The sequence below is a fragment of the Gymnoscopelus braueri genome (genome assembly GCF_963280865.1).
Source record: "Gymnoscopelus braueri genome assembly, chromosome: 22".
Classification (NCBI taxonomy): Eukaryota; Metazoa; Chordata; class Actinopteri; order Myctophiformes; family Myctophidae; genus Gymnoscopelus; species Gymnoscopelus braueri.
This window is the reverse complement of record NC_137624.1, coordinates 552501-567332: the sequence shown is the minus strand read 5'-3', so window position 1 is coordinate 567332 and position 14832 is coordinate 552501.

Genomic DNA, 14832 nt, shown 5'->3' with positions numbered 1-14832 from the left:
AAGGATAAGTGATATAGAGGCTTGAGTAAGTGTTGGTGGTAGTCTACCTTGTTGAAAGGAGTCTTCAAACATTTCTAAAAGCAAAGGTGCCAATTGGTTAAAAAACTTCTTATAGAACTCAGCAGGGTAGCCATCTATTCCTGGCGATTTTCCACTTTGCATTGGATTAATAGAGTTGGTTATCTCACCAAGTTGCCATGGTGTCTCTAATGTATTATGATGTTCTGGGGTTAGTCTAGGAGCATTAAGTCCTGTAAAGAAATTTGACATGTCCGCCTCATTATTTGATGAATCTGATCTATATAGTTCTGAATAGTAGTCTTTGAAGGTCTCGTTAATTTCGAGGAGGTCGGTTGTTATTGAGCCTGCTTTATTCATAATTTGAGGAATTTGACGTGAGGCTATCCTGCTTTTCAGCTGGTGTGCGAGAAGGCGTCCTGCTTTGTCTCCATGTTCATATATTGTTCCCTGAGCTCTTAGCAAAAAATTTTCTGCGTCCCTAGTGGACATAAGATTGAACTCAGTCTGAAGACTGAGTCTCTCTTTGGCCAGTTCCGGGGATAGTGATATGGAACACTTACGATCTAGGTCGGATATAGCTTCCATTAATTCCTGTTGTCGTTTTTTCTGTTTCCTATTAGTGTGGGCAGTGTAAGTGATTATCTCACCCCTAAGGAACACCTTAAGGGTTTCCCATAGCAAAGACGGGCTAGTGTCTTCGTTTTTGTTAGTCTCCACAAAAAGGTCTATAGATCGAACTATGAGATTACAAAATGTGCTATCAGACAAAAGTGTGGAGTCCAATTTCCAGGAATAAGTCGCTTTATGTTGAGCTGCGAAATTTAAATTGAGTATGACGGGGGAGTGGTCAGAGTTAACTATAGGAGAGTGTTCCGTTGAAATGACAGAAGGAAGAAGTATTTTGTCTATAAAAAAATAATCTATACGAGAGTACGTCTTATGGACATGCGAATAGAAAGAGTATTGCCTGTCATTTGGATGAGTAGCTCTCCATGGGTCAGTACAGCCACACTGATCCATAAAGGTAGATAAGGCCAAAGACATCTTAGAAGGTGTAAGTGTTCTGGGACTAGATCTATCCAGTCTGGGATCCATCACACAATTAATATCCCCTCCAAATATCAACTTATGAGTTTGTAAATCAGGAATTGATGATATAAGTTTCTTCATGAAATCTAAATCATCCCAATTTGGGGCGTAAACACTAACAAGAACCACCGGAGTATGACAGAGAGATCCAGTTACAATAATATAGCGTCCGTTAGGATCAGAAATGGTGTTGGAAAGAGTAAAATTTACCTTTTTGTTAATAAGAATAGCTGCGCCTCTCGTTTTGAAGTTAAATCGAGAGTGGAAAATGTGACCTATCCAGGGCCTACTAAGTCTTTGGTGGTCTATTGTACGCAGATGTGTTTCCTGTAAGAATGTGATGTCAGTTTTTAAGTGTTTTAAATGGGAGAACACTCTAGCCCGTTTCACCTGACCGTTCAGGCCCCCTACATTCCATGGAATAATTTTGGTGGAGCCTCCCACTGTCACTGGTCTGTTTGGATTATTTACCATTACCATCTAATCTTATTGAAGTAATGACTGTTCCGGGTGGACCAGTCCACTTGGGAGTGTGTGTTACGTGAGAGGACTATGCAACAACACAATGCGGAGCAGCAACCAAGCGAGGAATGAGTCATATGCTGATTTAAGTAAGAAATAGGAAAAAGGAAATAGAATAAAAAAGAAGTAAAAAATAAAGACCCCCCACCCCCGTCCAATATTGCCCTCCCACCTCCCACCCTGTCTCCCCCCACCCCCAGTGCACCCCAAGTACCTATGCTCATCCTCCCGCCCTGATGAACTGCAGGTAGAAACCACTTACTAACTTCCAGGGTACCCGAGTGAAAGCACCAACCTTCAACCCCTCGCACATTGAGCATTGATGAGCTTACATATAAGTATTACACACCTAAACCAAGTTACACACGAATATCAAGGTTGCCTACTGTAGCAGATTTGACTCTATATTCTGCTATATTTAGAGAGAGAAAAAGAAAGGAAAAAAAAAAAAAAAAGACAGACAAAAAAATATATATACTACTGTATACTACTGTACAGCGCATGGATGTTAAAGGAGAGTGTATCATCCAGTGTATTTACAGATAGCTTTTAATTAATATAAAAGTATCAAGGTGTAAGCAAAGCATTTGAATGAAGAGAGCACCTTAAAAAAAATAAAAAGGAAATTGTAAACCAATTTCATTAACCTGTAGGGGTATTATGAAATTTTTCTAATTATATGTGCAGCTGACATCTGAAAGGTAAGTGATAATACTAGTGCGTAGTGACAATAATAATAACAATAATGGTTCTAGTCAGTCTGGTAGTAGTTCATAGAAAATCAATATCATGTACGATTTGGCTTACAATTTTTAACTTTGAAGTTTTATACTTTGTTCTACAAAAAAAAGAGATATGAGACACAGATCATGCGCTGCACAGCAGTCCCGCGCCCAAACCAGCCAGTACTCATTGTCTTTCATACAATGTGAAAAAATGAGTAAATAAATAAATAAAATAAAAAGAGAGATATACATAAGTAACTAAACCAGTAACCAACAAGGTTAAACCTATGATCTTGCATTTACCACAGCCCATTGAGTGCTGGGCAGCGAGCCACACCAGTAAGTGCATGTTCCATCTTGTTAGTGTTTAAAGCTATGATGTGGTCATCTACAGAGTCGAACTCATAATTGCATGCCATGCAAGCACATGGCATGCCATTTAGATGGTCAAAGTAGATGATAATAAGCACCAATCCCATTAGACAGAGAATACAAAAAATAAAACAGCTCTTCAGAAGGTAACAAAGAGTGCAGATCAACTGTACTGCGCTGCAGCCATTGAATCAGAGGTATCGCAAATAGTCATGCCCCCATCAACCTCCTTCCAAACAGTACAGTAGCAACCAGGGTGAAGTAGGGTAGTTTATCCTAAACCAGGTCACTTAAGAATCAAGGTATTGTATAACTTCTCATGATGGTGTCATCTCTCCTAGGAGAGTAAATCTAGCCACTGCCTGTATTTTACGTACATCATACAGAGATTACAATATCCTGTAGAGAGCGAATTATACAGGCCACTATATATTTTAAGAAGAACAGAAAGAAAAAGAGATAACAATAACTTTTATAGCTGTGCAATTGTCTCACCCCCTAGTTTAGTTAATGATCAGGTACATGTATGGAACGCGGGGAAAGTGAGAGAGAGGAAAAAAGGAGGAGAAAAAAAAGAGAGAAAAAAAAAAGGCAATCTACCAGATCCATTCTATAATCAAAATGGAAAAGTAGATCACACAGTAAATCTACTGTCTTGCACCATGCACTGTGCAGCATGAGAGAGAAGCATAGCTCCCCCCTACACAAACACATGCGCACGATGTCCCCACAGTCCAACACATCCACACTTATAACTAGTTGTGTAATTACCAAACCTATACAACCGTGAATGGACTCCACTTAGAGTGTGCGCGCAACCACGCACGGCCACAGACACACACACACAGAGACACATACACGGCAGGTGAAGGCCATATGTTCCACTGTACTATTTAGAAGGAGCTCCAAACGAGCAGTTTAATGTCATTGATGCGTGCGTGCCGGGCAGCCGACCCGCACCGCCACCGCTTTGATGACAGTGGGTAGATAGACTTACAGATCCGCTACCCAGCCCGCAGCCACCAAAGAGAAAAGCAAAGAAAAGCGTCATAAAAGCATGTCCACATCTCATTCACCTCTGACTAGATTTATAGTGGCCGGGGAGGAGGTGAAACAGAAAAAATAGACAATGGGGGGAAAACACATGAGGTGGGAGACTGCGAGTTGTACCTTAGCTGTCACAAGCACAAGAAATAAACCAAGAGAAAAAACAGAGCAAGGACAGGCATGCCACGGGCCGCGCAGCAGTCCCGTTCATCGAAGTTGTCATATGGTTTTGAGTGTTTGTCATTGTACATTACACCATGTTCATTCATAGCCCCATCCTGCGCAACGGGTCCAAGCCGCGCGCGCGCGCACATACACACACATACCCACACATTACGTTACCTTAGTGAAGTGTCATCGTGATCCCCGAGGGGTTTTGGTCTCTAAGTGGCTATACACTGTTTAAGTGCAATTCGGTTCCAGTATGGTCTTCAGTTAATAAAACAAAAAAAAAGAGCGACTGTATGTCCGTTTGGGCACCGGGGATGGCTTGAAGGAGCGGGGTTAGCAAAACCCAGCAATATCGAGTCCACCGAGTCAGTGTTTGGCTTTCAAAGCATTGGCCTTGAAGAAGAAAATCCATAGTCCAGGTCCAACATCGAGAGGTGGATTCAAGTAGCAAGACCGTGATCTGGTATTCCGTGGCCCTAAATCTAAGTCTGGAGTTCGAATCCCAGATCCTTATTTCAAGGAAAAAGTCCATTGTCTAAACACAAAAGTTTAATTATAACACAGAACTCCGGTCTTGTTTGAGTGGTAATTTCCCCAGCCCCAAAAAATGAGAAAAAAAAAAAAGGAAAAAAAAAAGAGAGGGAGAGAGAGAGGAGAGAAAAGAAAAAGGAGGATTGGAAAAAACAAACAAGTGCTGAACTAGTCAGCAGCGACATGAATGTTCGTCCCGTCCTACCCCCCCCCCCCGCCGCCGAAAAAAGGAAGGAAAAAAAAGAAATTAAGTTTTAAATTAATTTAAACTAATACTCAAAATAGCTCAAACAAACGAAATAATTATTATTTTAAATAAACAAAAATAGTAGAACTAGTAATATCAATAGTTTAAACAAATAAAAATAGGTTTAGAGTTCTAAATAAACAACAAAATAAGATTGAGTAATCACAATGATTTAAATAAACGAAATAAATGTATAATAAAAATACTAAAAAAATAGTTTTAAATTAATCTGTAAATCAAAGTAATTCAAACAAACAAAATAAATAAGTTACAAAGTAAAACTAATAGTACCTATAATTCAAAACGAACAAAAAAAATAAGTTAGGAGTTCTAGATAAGCAACAAAATAATCACAGTGATTCAGACAGACGAAATAAATGTATACCTCTAAATAAACAAAGATACAACTAATAACCACAGTACTTCAAGGGGAAAAAAATATTAATAATAATTTTGAAATATGAATAATCAAAGAGAAATCTAACTAATTATCTGAGTAAGTCAACAAACAAAATAAGGATCTCAACAGTAGCAAGGGCCTCGATTATTCCCGTCAGAGTCATTATACTAATCAGTTAACGATGCAGCACATGTTCGGTGAAAAACTTTTCGGCCTCCTCTGCAGTATTGAATTTATTTTCTACACCTTCCAATGTGATAGAAAATGCTGCAGGGTGGCGGAGAGTGAATTTAATGCCTTTATCAAACAGCTTGGATTTTATTGCCGAGAAGCTAGTGCGCTTCTTAGCATCCTCCTTGCTTATATATCTATCTGGGAAAATAAAGATGTTTTTTCCCTGATATACAAGTTGGCCTCGTTTCTTCGATAGGTTTAGCACCTGTTCCCTCTGTTTGTAGCGTAGAAAGCGAACCACGATGGGCCGAGGCCTCTCACCAGTAGTCGGTTTGGCTTTTGGCACACGGAATGCGGCCTCCAAATCCAGTGGGGCCGCGGTTGATAGTGCTTCGTCCTGCAGTATCTCAGTGAGAAGTGTAGACATGAATTCTGTAGGCGAACGTCCCTCGCAGCCCTCGGCCAGTCCGATCACTCTTATATTGTAACGACGGGAATTTATTTCTTGCATCTCGGTCCTGGTTTTAAGATGATTGTTCTCAGATTGGAGCAGTTTCACCTGTATTTCAAGGTTATTCAGCCGGTCACTATGGTCAGAGAGCGACGTTTCCATTGCAATCAGACGTGGACCAAACTCCTCCACTTTGGCTCGAACAGCATTCAAAGTTTTTTGGATTGGAGAGAGTGATGTTTTTATTTCGGCTGAGATTGCTGCTCTGTTCTTCTCCAATTCAGCTACCAGGTCCGATATAGATAGTGGGGCTGCTGCGGAGGCCGCAGCGGCTTGTCTGGTTGTAGTGGACATGGCGTCTGGTTTGTTCTTGCCACCAGACATTTAAACGAAACTTTTAACTGAACTGTTGTTTGCTACAGTGAACAGTGCTGGTTATTCGTTAGATTCACTGACGGTGTGAATGGTAAAAGGTAATAATAAATAAGAAAAAAAAGCTCAGGAGCTGATCTTTTGTGCGACTGCCTCACTCAGCAGCCATACCGGAAGAGGTACTTTTACTTAACTGGAATATTTTCAATACTTTTACTTCTACTCCATTACATCTCCGAGATAAATATTGTACTTTTACTCCACTACAATTATTTGAAAACTTTAGTTACTTTGCAGATATAAATTATTCAATATAAAACATACTTTAACCACTTTAGGTGCTTTAACCACTTTAGCCTTATTTTATACAGGCTATTTGAAAATAGCCGATCTACAAGCTCACAACGCAAGTACATTTTGATACCAATACTTTTGTACTTTACAAGTAAATAGTACATTTAGAATTCCGGACTTTTACTTGTAACAGTACTTCTACATTGCAGTATTGATACTCTTACTTAAGTAAAACATTTGATTACTTTTTCCACCACCGGTGAATTTGGAATATGGTTGTGTAATGCCCTGCAGGGCAGCAGTTAAGAATATAATTAATGTGTGTTGTGTGTGTGTGTGTGTGTGTGTGTGTGTGTGTGTGTGTGTGTGTGTGTGTATATATTTGGATTTTGGTCACAGATAGAGAAATGCCCACTGCATAAACAGGGGCAGAGGACTCTGTTTGGGGGGCCACAGATCTGCAATTGTGGATTTCACACTAAGAAAGTGAGTTTAACTGTTAATTAAATAACAGACTTCTATAAAGCTGTACATTAATTATTCTGTCATTTTATTAACATTTGTTTAATGTTCAGCCAGCAGATCTTGTTCCACGGGAACGGCCTACACCAAACCTGGCAGCAGATCCTGTTCCGAAGGAACGGCCTAAACCGAACCTGGCAATGGTAATTCTGCCTACTAAACTCAAGCTTGGCCGTGATGCAGTTCCAAATAAGTATGACATAACTTGTTGGGGCTTATTGACCGGTGCTGTACTGACACTGTTTACTTCCACAGTTTGACAAGCAAAGGTTTGGTGGCTCACATTGTGCCGCAGCCAAACCTAACGTCGATTTGGCCAGGCCTAGGAAACCTGCAGAGGTATGAGGCTTAATGTTGGATATAATGGTTCATAATAGTTTGCTTATATAATGATGACCAGTCTCTGTTGACCTGTCGGTATGTTGCTCTTTTCCTTGATGTATAATTTATTTATATTTGACAGTATGCATATCAACTATCCCCACTCGTAGTCGGTTTCCAGCACTGTCGCCACCTCACCTAGTGCAGCATCTCCTATGGTCTCCGTGATGTCCTCTTCTCCCGTCTCAAGGCCTCTGAGCAGCACCAGGTCCTTTATAAGGACCTTCTCGCCTTTCTCTCTCACTCCTTCCTCTTCGACCGCTGTGAGGACTGCCACAGCCCCTGTCCCCGATGCTGCTTGCTCTGTAAGTTCTTACAGTACTTGAAATATATTGTATGTTTTATTTTAAAGCACACTGGCTTAATATGACATGGTAATCACACTCCATCTTTATATGTCTGTTTAATCTGTATTTGTGATGAAACCTTTACTTAGGGTGGACCGATTGCATCACCTGGACCTGCTGCTACCCCGGTTCGGTCGTCACATAGTGAGTTAACTGAGTTCTCAACACCTGGACCCCCCTCTTCACCCAGTGAGTTCTCAGCTGTGTCTCTGCCTGCTGCTGCTGCCCCGCTTGGGTCTTTGCCCAGTGAGTTCTATTTACCTAAGAAAATGAAGGATACCCTTCCTCAGCAAGACCAGCGATGGATAGCTTCAACACTGTGGAAGAACCAGCGAGTGCGTGATGACCTGATGCAACTCTGGTATGAGCCACCTGTGCCAAGTCTGACCTACAGCCAAGTCCCCAATCCAGAGCGTTTTTTCTGCCACCGGCTTATGGTGTGGATGCCCTACCACCAGGGCTTCAAGAAGGATTTTAAGTGTGCCAAGTGCAGATGCCACCTTACAAGTGGGGGTCTACATCCGAGAGCGCGTCAGGTCCTAGATGTTGACCGATATTACCTCCTGGTGACTGAGGTTCTCAGGTGACTATTTTGGTAAAAGATATCCTGGATTTGTTATAGTGATTTACTTGTATAACACCTTAAAGTGTAATGAAATGCTTGTTTCCAATGTGGTCAAGGGGCAGCAACAAAGAATGCAAGGCAGCCTTCATCTCCTCCAGCAACGCCATTGTAAGCCAGCTGGATCTTCCTTGGCGTTCAGAGTTCCGCATCATTCTGACACAGAGGTGAGTTGTTATCCCTACACATCAGATCTAAACTATTAGCAACTATGTTCTTATGTGAAGGTACATTTACAAACTAAGATGGTGTTCATATAACACCTTCAGGGACCACAATAACTATCTGTTTTCCACAGCATACTGCCTGTATTTGTCATAATGAATGTGTGCTGCTGCATATGCAGTTAATTTTTTCTTAAATAACTAAAGTGTTTTGCGTGGTATGCGTGTGACATCCGTGTCATCCGTTTGATGCGGGAGAGGACCTTAGGGAACAGCTCCACACGGCTTGCTAAGCAGCTGAAATAGAACCACAGTGAGCAGTGGCTCCACCGCCTTTCAAGGTACCTTGGGGAGTGTGCTGACTTTGTGGACCGCCCCAGTCTCTTTCCTGTTGTCTGCCAGGATCCCCCTCAGCCTGTGGCGGTTCCAACAAACAAGTGGCTCCTGACGGTGTTCGGAAAGGACATCTTGACCCGGCTGGACCACGTAAAGGCCAGCATTACCTCTGTCTTTGGGTCCATTTTGAAAATGGATTCAACCAAGAAGGTGAATAATTCTTGGACTTGCATATCATTTGCAAAACTATTCAGGCTTGTGCCACAATCAGTGTTTGAATCATCACATCACTTTTTGTGTAATTGCAGATTACCAAGAAGCTGGCAGGAGCAGCGAAAGGCACAGCACTGTGGCAGACGATAGTCAGCAATGAGCTTGGACAGATTATTAACAGTGTGCTTACCGATGGGGAAGGGGCACAACTGGACCTCATGGTGGCTGGCATCGTACGTAGGTACAGTGGGGCAAACATGACCCCACCAAAGCTGCTTTATGTGGACTGTGGGTGCTGTTCAGAGCAGGGAGAGAAACGGACCCAGCTCCAGAAGAGGTTCGGTGGCTGGCCAGACCTCACCATACGTCTGGACATCTACCACTTCATGAGACGACTCGCACTTGGCACTACCACCGACGCCCACCCCCTGTTTCCCACATTCATGGCACGGCTCTCTGCATGTGTTTTTGAGTGGGATATGAGGGATGTTGCTGTATTGCGTCGTTACAAAAGGGAGCAGCTAAAGCAGGAGGGTACGCCTGGCATTACAGACGCGATGGTGGATGCAAACATCTCCAAAGATGAGCTGGCACTGTACTGCAGAAGAAGGACCAGAGGGGTGGACATCACCACTCGTCTTATTGGCAGACTGCTGGATGAGTTGATGGGGGATAAGGGGAGAGACCTCCTTGGCGTTCCCCTCCTTGATACAGAGAAGATGCAGCACATCTGGAACACTCAGCAGAGGCACATAAAGTGCATTCAGGATGTTGAAGATGTACCCCTCTACACGGAGACTGGCACCACCACCAAGCTGGGAGTGGTTCTCACCAGGTACAGGTGTGCCAGGGGCTCCTCCTCCCTGGAGTCATTCCATCTCCACCTAAACCGGTTTATTCCAGGTGAGGATGGCTGGGATAGCAATAGGTTTTACTTTTTATTTAGAACTTTTTCATATTGTTAGTAGTGATAAACAAACTCTTGATTCCTTAATCACACTTGTCACAATTTTAGGCACACAGGTCAACAGCCTGAACTACCAGCTGTTTTTGTTGGAAGGCCTGAATAGGTGGAACCAGGACCGGGGTGCTGCATCACTGTCTGTCAAGCCACCTGCCCTCCTCAGCTACTCTGGAGACCTTGTCCATAATGTTAACACCAACAGCTTGAAAGTTCTGGGGCGGAACTATATCCCCTCTTTCCACCCCCCACCTCAGTACACTGGTATGTTAATGCAGTAATTGTTATGAAAAACGTAATTGTTTTATCCATTTGTATGCAAACGTATGCGTATCCTCTGATTTGTCTCATTTCCCAGGAGAGCTGATTGGTGTAGATTACCTGTACAATCAGACAGGACGGCAGACGACTCAAGATGTGGATGTGGATTCAGATGAGACCGATCAGCTCTTGGAAGAACTCCATGTTGAGGAGGAACAGGACGAAGGCTTTGAAGACCAGGCCCCAGATCCTACCGCTGTAACACTGTGGCCACTTATCCCCTTGGATCCACACCAGCCTCCTGCCAGCTCCACTCATCCTGCGAGCTCTGCTGCCTCATGCCAGCCTCCTACCAGCTCCACTGCTACACTCTCGCGCCTCCCGTTTATATGCAAGAGCTGGCGAGAACTCCCGGGAACACGGATTACTGCTACACAGCTGGTAAGAGCTTGAACAGCATAAAATTGAATGTCTTGCTTACACCACTTGTCTAACTGATTCCTTTCTGATGTTTGTATTCCCTCACTGTGGCTCATGCCAGCCTCCTGCCGCCTCCACCCATCCTGTGGGCCCTGCTGCCTCATGCCAGCCTCCTGCCAGCTCCACCGCTGGCCCTGCTGCCTCCTGCCAGCTCTAGTCAGACTGCTACACAGCTGGTAAGAGCCAGAACAGCATAAAATCTAATGTTTGAATGTCTTGCTTATACCATAGTGTAAATGTTTCCTTTCTGATGTTTGTATTCTCAGGCTGTGGCCTCCTGCCAACCCCCTGCCACCTCCACCCAACCTGTGGGCTCTGCTGCCTCATGCCAGCCTCCTACCAGCTCCCTTCAACCTGCTACCTCAGAGGTGCCTGAGGCACAGCTGGTAAGTGCTTAGAAAAATGAAATTGTATTAAAGCTGTTCCGTCTTGCTTATATACCACTAGTGTAAATGTAATTTTGTCATTTGTATTTACAGGCTGTGGATGAGCGTAACATTCCAGGCATGGATCATGTGGACAGGCTAGCTGAGTATCTGGTGGAGTTGCATAGTCAAACCACTTTGACTTTGAGCCAACAACAAGTCGGCGCCATTACGGTTTTGTGGCAGAACCTTCTGCCTTATGACCGCCAGCGGTTGGTCTTCGCTGCTAGACACAAAGATAGACTTTCTGTGGGGAAGTTCAGGTCGACTGAAAAAAGAGCAGAGTTCACACCTGGGGTGGACAGCCTTAAGCGGAGTGTCCTGGCATCGCCTGGTTCCAATGCCCAGTTTCCAGACTGCTGCAGGCTAATAGAGGCCATATTCATTAGACTCTGTCGTCTTCACAAGAGTCCAAAGAAACGCGGACAGGGATCAGTGAGTAGGTGGACTCTTATGCTTGACAGCTACAGTAACATTCGAGCTCTGATTCATAATAATGGAGCTATTATGCGGGACACAGATTTGCAGCTGATAAATGTGAATCTAGCCACCCTCAAAGCGTGGTACAACCAGCGGGCAAAACGGCAGGATGTCAGCCTGCTCCTGCAGGGAATCAACCTGCCTCCTCGTTTGCCTCTGGCTTCTGAGCCGCTTCGCCCAGCCACTGTTCGCCCTACTGCTGCTGTTCCGCTTCGCCCAGCCACTGTTCGCCCTCTGCTTCCCTCAGCCAGTGTTCACGGAACTGCTGCTGTTCCTCTACCACATGGCCCTCAGCCTATGCAGGCACACAAGAGGCAAGCTGTAGCCCCCCTCCCTGCTGCCATACCCCCAATACGGCCAAGAATGTTTGGCCAGAGACAGATTCTCCCCAAACCACCCGTTTCTGGGCCTGTCATTCTTCTTTCTTTTGCTGCTCCTGGTCTTCCCATTGCTCCATCTGCACCTCTCCTGCCACCTGCCAGTAGTCGCCCTGCCTCTAAGGCCTCTAAGGTACGCTTTAACAAGAGGAAGGTTGTGGCTAACTCTTGTAGGAAATGTGGCCAGTTTAGAATTGCAGCAACTGGGCACAGCCAGTACAGGGGCACAATTTATTGTCCGACCGAATACAGAGACGCTGTCTTTAAGGGACTGGCTTGATCAAATAAAAAAATCTAAAATGTAGCTACAGTAACAATCAAGCTCTGATTCATAATAATGGAGCAACTACAGTAACATTCAAGCTCTGATTCATAATAATGGACGACTATGCAGTACACAGATTTGCAGCTGATAACTGAATCTAGTTTTACTTGTTGTATCCCACTTGTGCAATAAGTCGTGGCTTTTTTTAATGTTGCTGTAGTTTATATAAGGCCTGCACATAATGGGGGTTTGCCTTATATGAACGTGTATATACTCGACTTCCCCTAGTGTTTAATCCCTCTTGGATATTTGATATTTTGCAGACCTTGCACACTTGCATGTTTTGTGGTGTACTATTTTTGAGACTCATCAATGCACATCTTTTACTTGTTTTATCACACTTGTGTAAATAGGTGTCTTTTATGTTGCGTTGATGCTTTTACTGTTGCTATAATGCAAGGCATCTGTTGCTATTGCTGCTGTAGTTTATATAAGGCCTGCACATAATGGGGGTTTGCCTTATATGAACGTGTATATACTCTTCCCCTAGTGTTTAATCCCTCTTCGATATTTGATATTTTGCAGACCTTGCACACTTGCATGTTTTTTGTGGTGTACTATTTTTGAGACTCATCAATGCACATCTTTTACTTGTTTTATCACACTTGTGTAAAAAGTGTCTTTTATATTTGCTGCTACTGTTGCCACAATGCAAGGCATCTGTTGCCATTGCTGCTGTAGTTTATATAAGGCCTGCACATAATGGGGGTTTGCCTTATATGAACGTGTGTGTATATACTCTTCCCCCTATTAATCCCTCTTGGATATTTTGCAGACCTTGCACACTTGCATGTTTTTTGTGACTCAACAATGCACATTTTCTTGAACAATGCAAATTGGTTTACTTGTTTAAACTTGAATAAATATTTTGATACAGAATGTTCATAAATTGTCAGTCGTATTTATTTAAATAGAAACACAAACCTGATGTGCCGGGCAGGCCAAAAAAGGGCTGGAACTATTGCTGTTGCTGAAAATATGGGGACATTTCTGACTAGAAATTACACTCATTATGATACTGATAACAGTAGTAGCAGATAACCATATAAATTGACTTAGTTATATGTGAGCATGTTGATAATGATGATCTGTAAACACATACTTGACTCCCTGCCCTTGTAGTATTCATCAAATCACTCTGAAACTGATGCCAACGATTGCCATTCACCACTGTCATTGGTCTACTGTCATTACCCTTAATTGTGGTGTGGACTTTGCCATCCACTGGCCAGCTAACTAGCCTAGCTAACTAGCCTTCTTGGTGTGGAGGGACAGCCTCTACACTTATTTACATTTCACATTACATTTGTCATTGTATTTAAATGATCTAGAGCACTGTTAGTTCAGGTTACTTTTGTTCGAAGCGGGGATCGATCTGGCGACCTTGGCATCCATACTCCCCCTTCTTAGAAATGCTAGTTTTAACATTTCAGTGCTTTTTGAAAATATTCTGATACATAATCGCTTGCAGCAGGATTTTACATGAAGCTGAGTTAGAATTGCACCCATTCCCTTCCTTTTTCTAAAAAAATCTATCCTTTTCCCTTCTTTCTTCTCTTTTTCTTCTTCCCCCCTTCTTCCCCCTCCTTCCCCCTTCTCCCCCCCCTTACCCCTTCTCCCCCCCCTTACAGTCCAGTGTTCCCCAGCTTTAGCTCAGTTGGAAGAGCTCTTGACTCTGAACCGCAAGGTCATGGGATCGAATCCTGGCAAAAGCAACGTTGCATATGAGTAATTTAGTTCCCTGGTGTATAGAGCATTGTTACAGGTATAGATAGACTCATGTGTTTGTTAATGTTGCTACCCTTTAAATGGCCGTGGCATCGGGCGCTTAAAGTTAAATATTTGAAAAACGACACATTATTTCAAAAAGGGCCACTAATGAGTTGTGAGTGAAGACAGGTGTGATTGGTGATGAGTGAGAGCAGGTGAGAGGGGTGGATCCAATCCATGGGAATAGGGGGAAGGTTGCTGACTAGATGACTCTTTTCTACACCCACCCTCACTAACCTTAACCTCAGTAAAACAACGACCTAACCTCAAGAAACACTATTTGTAAAACTAAGAATTCCAAATGATGATCACCTCAACGCATTGTTGGGGACAGGGATCGAACCAGCAACCTATGGATTCACAGGCGGCCTCTCTTCTCATTGAGCTAGAGATAAGACCTCCCTCATGGTGTCTGTTGATATCTATAGTTTTTTCCGTCCGTTATGAACCAAGCCTCTGTTTCGCTAACTACTCTAGATCACTGGTTCACAAAACATTTACCAATAAAGATTTGTTTTGTCTTCTCGGAATGGAAACTAGTGAAAATAGTCGATCTACAAGCTCACAACACGTTGCTATCTGAAAAGTTGTGAGATTGAGACGGCTATTTTCACAAGAAAGTATGTCATACATAAAAAACAACTACTCTCAAAAAAGCTTTTCATGTTATTTTTTTAAAAATTGCACATGTCTGAATTAACAGGGTCATGTTTTGTACAATGCAATTTAAACGTAAACTGTAATGAGTGGGG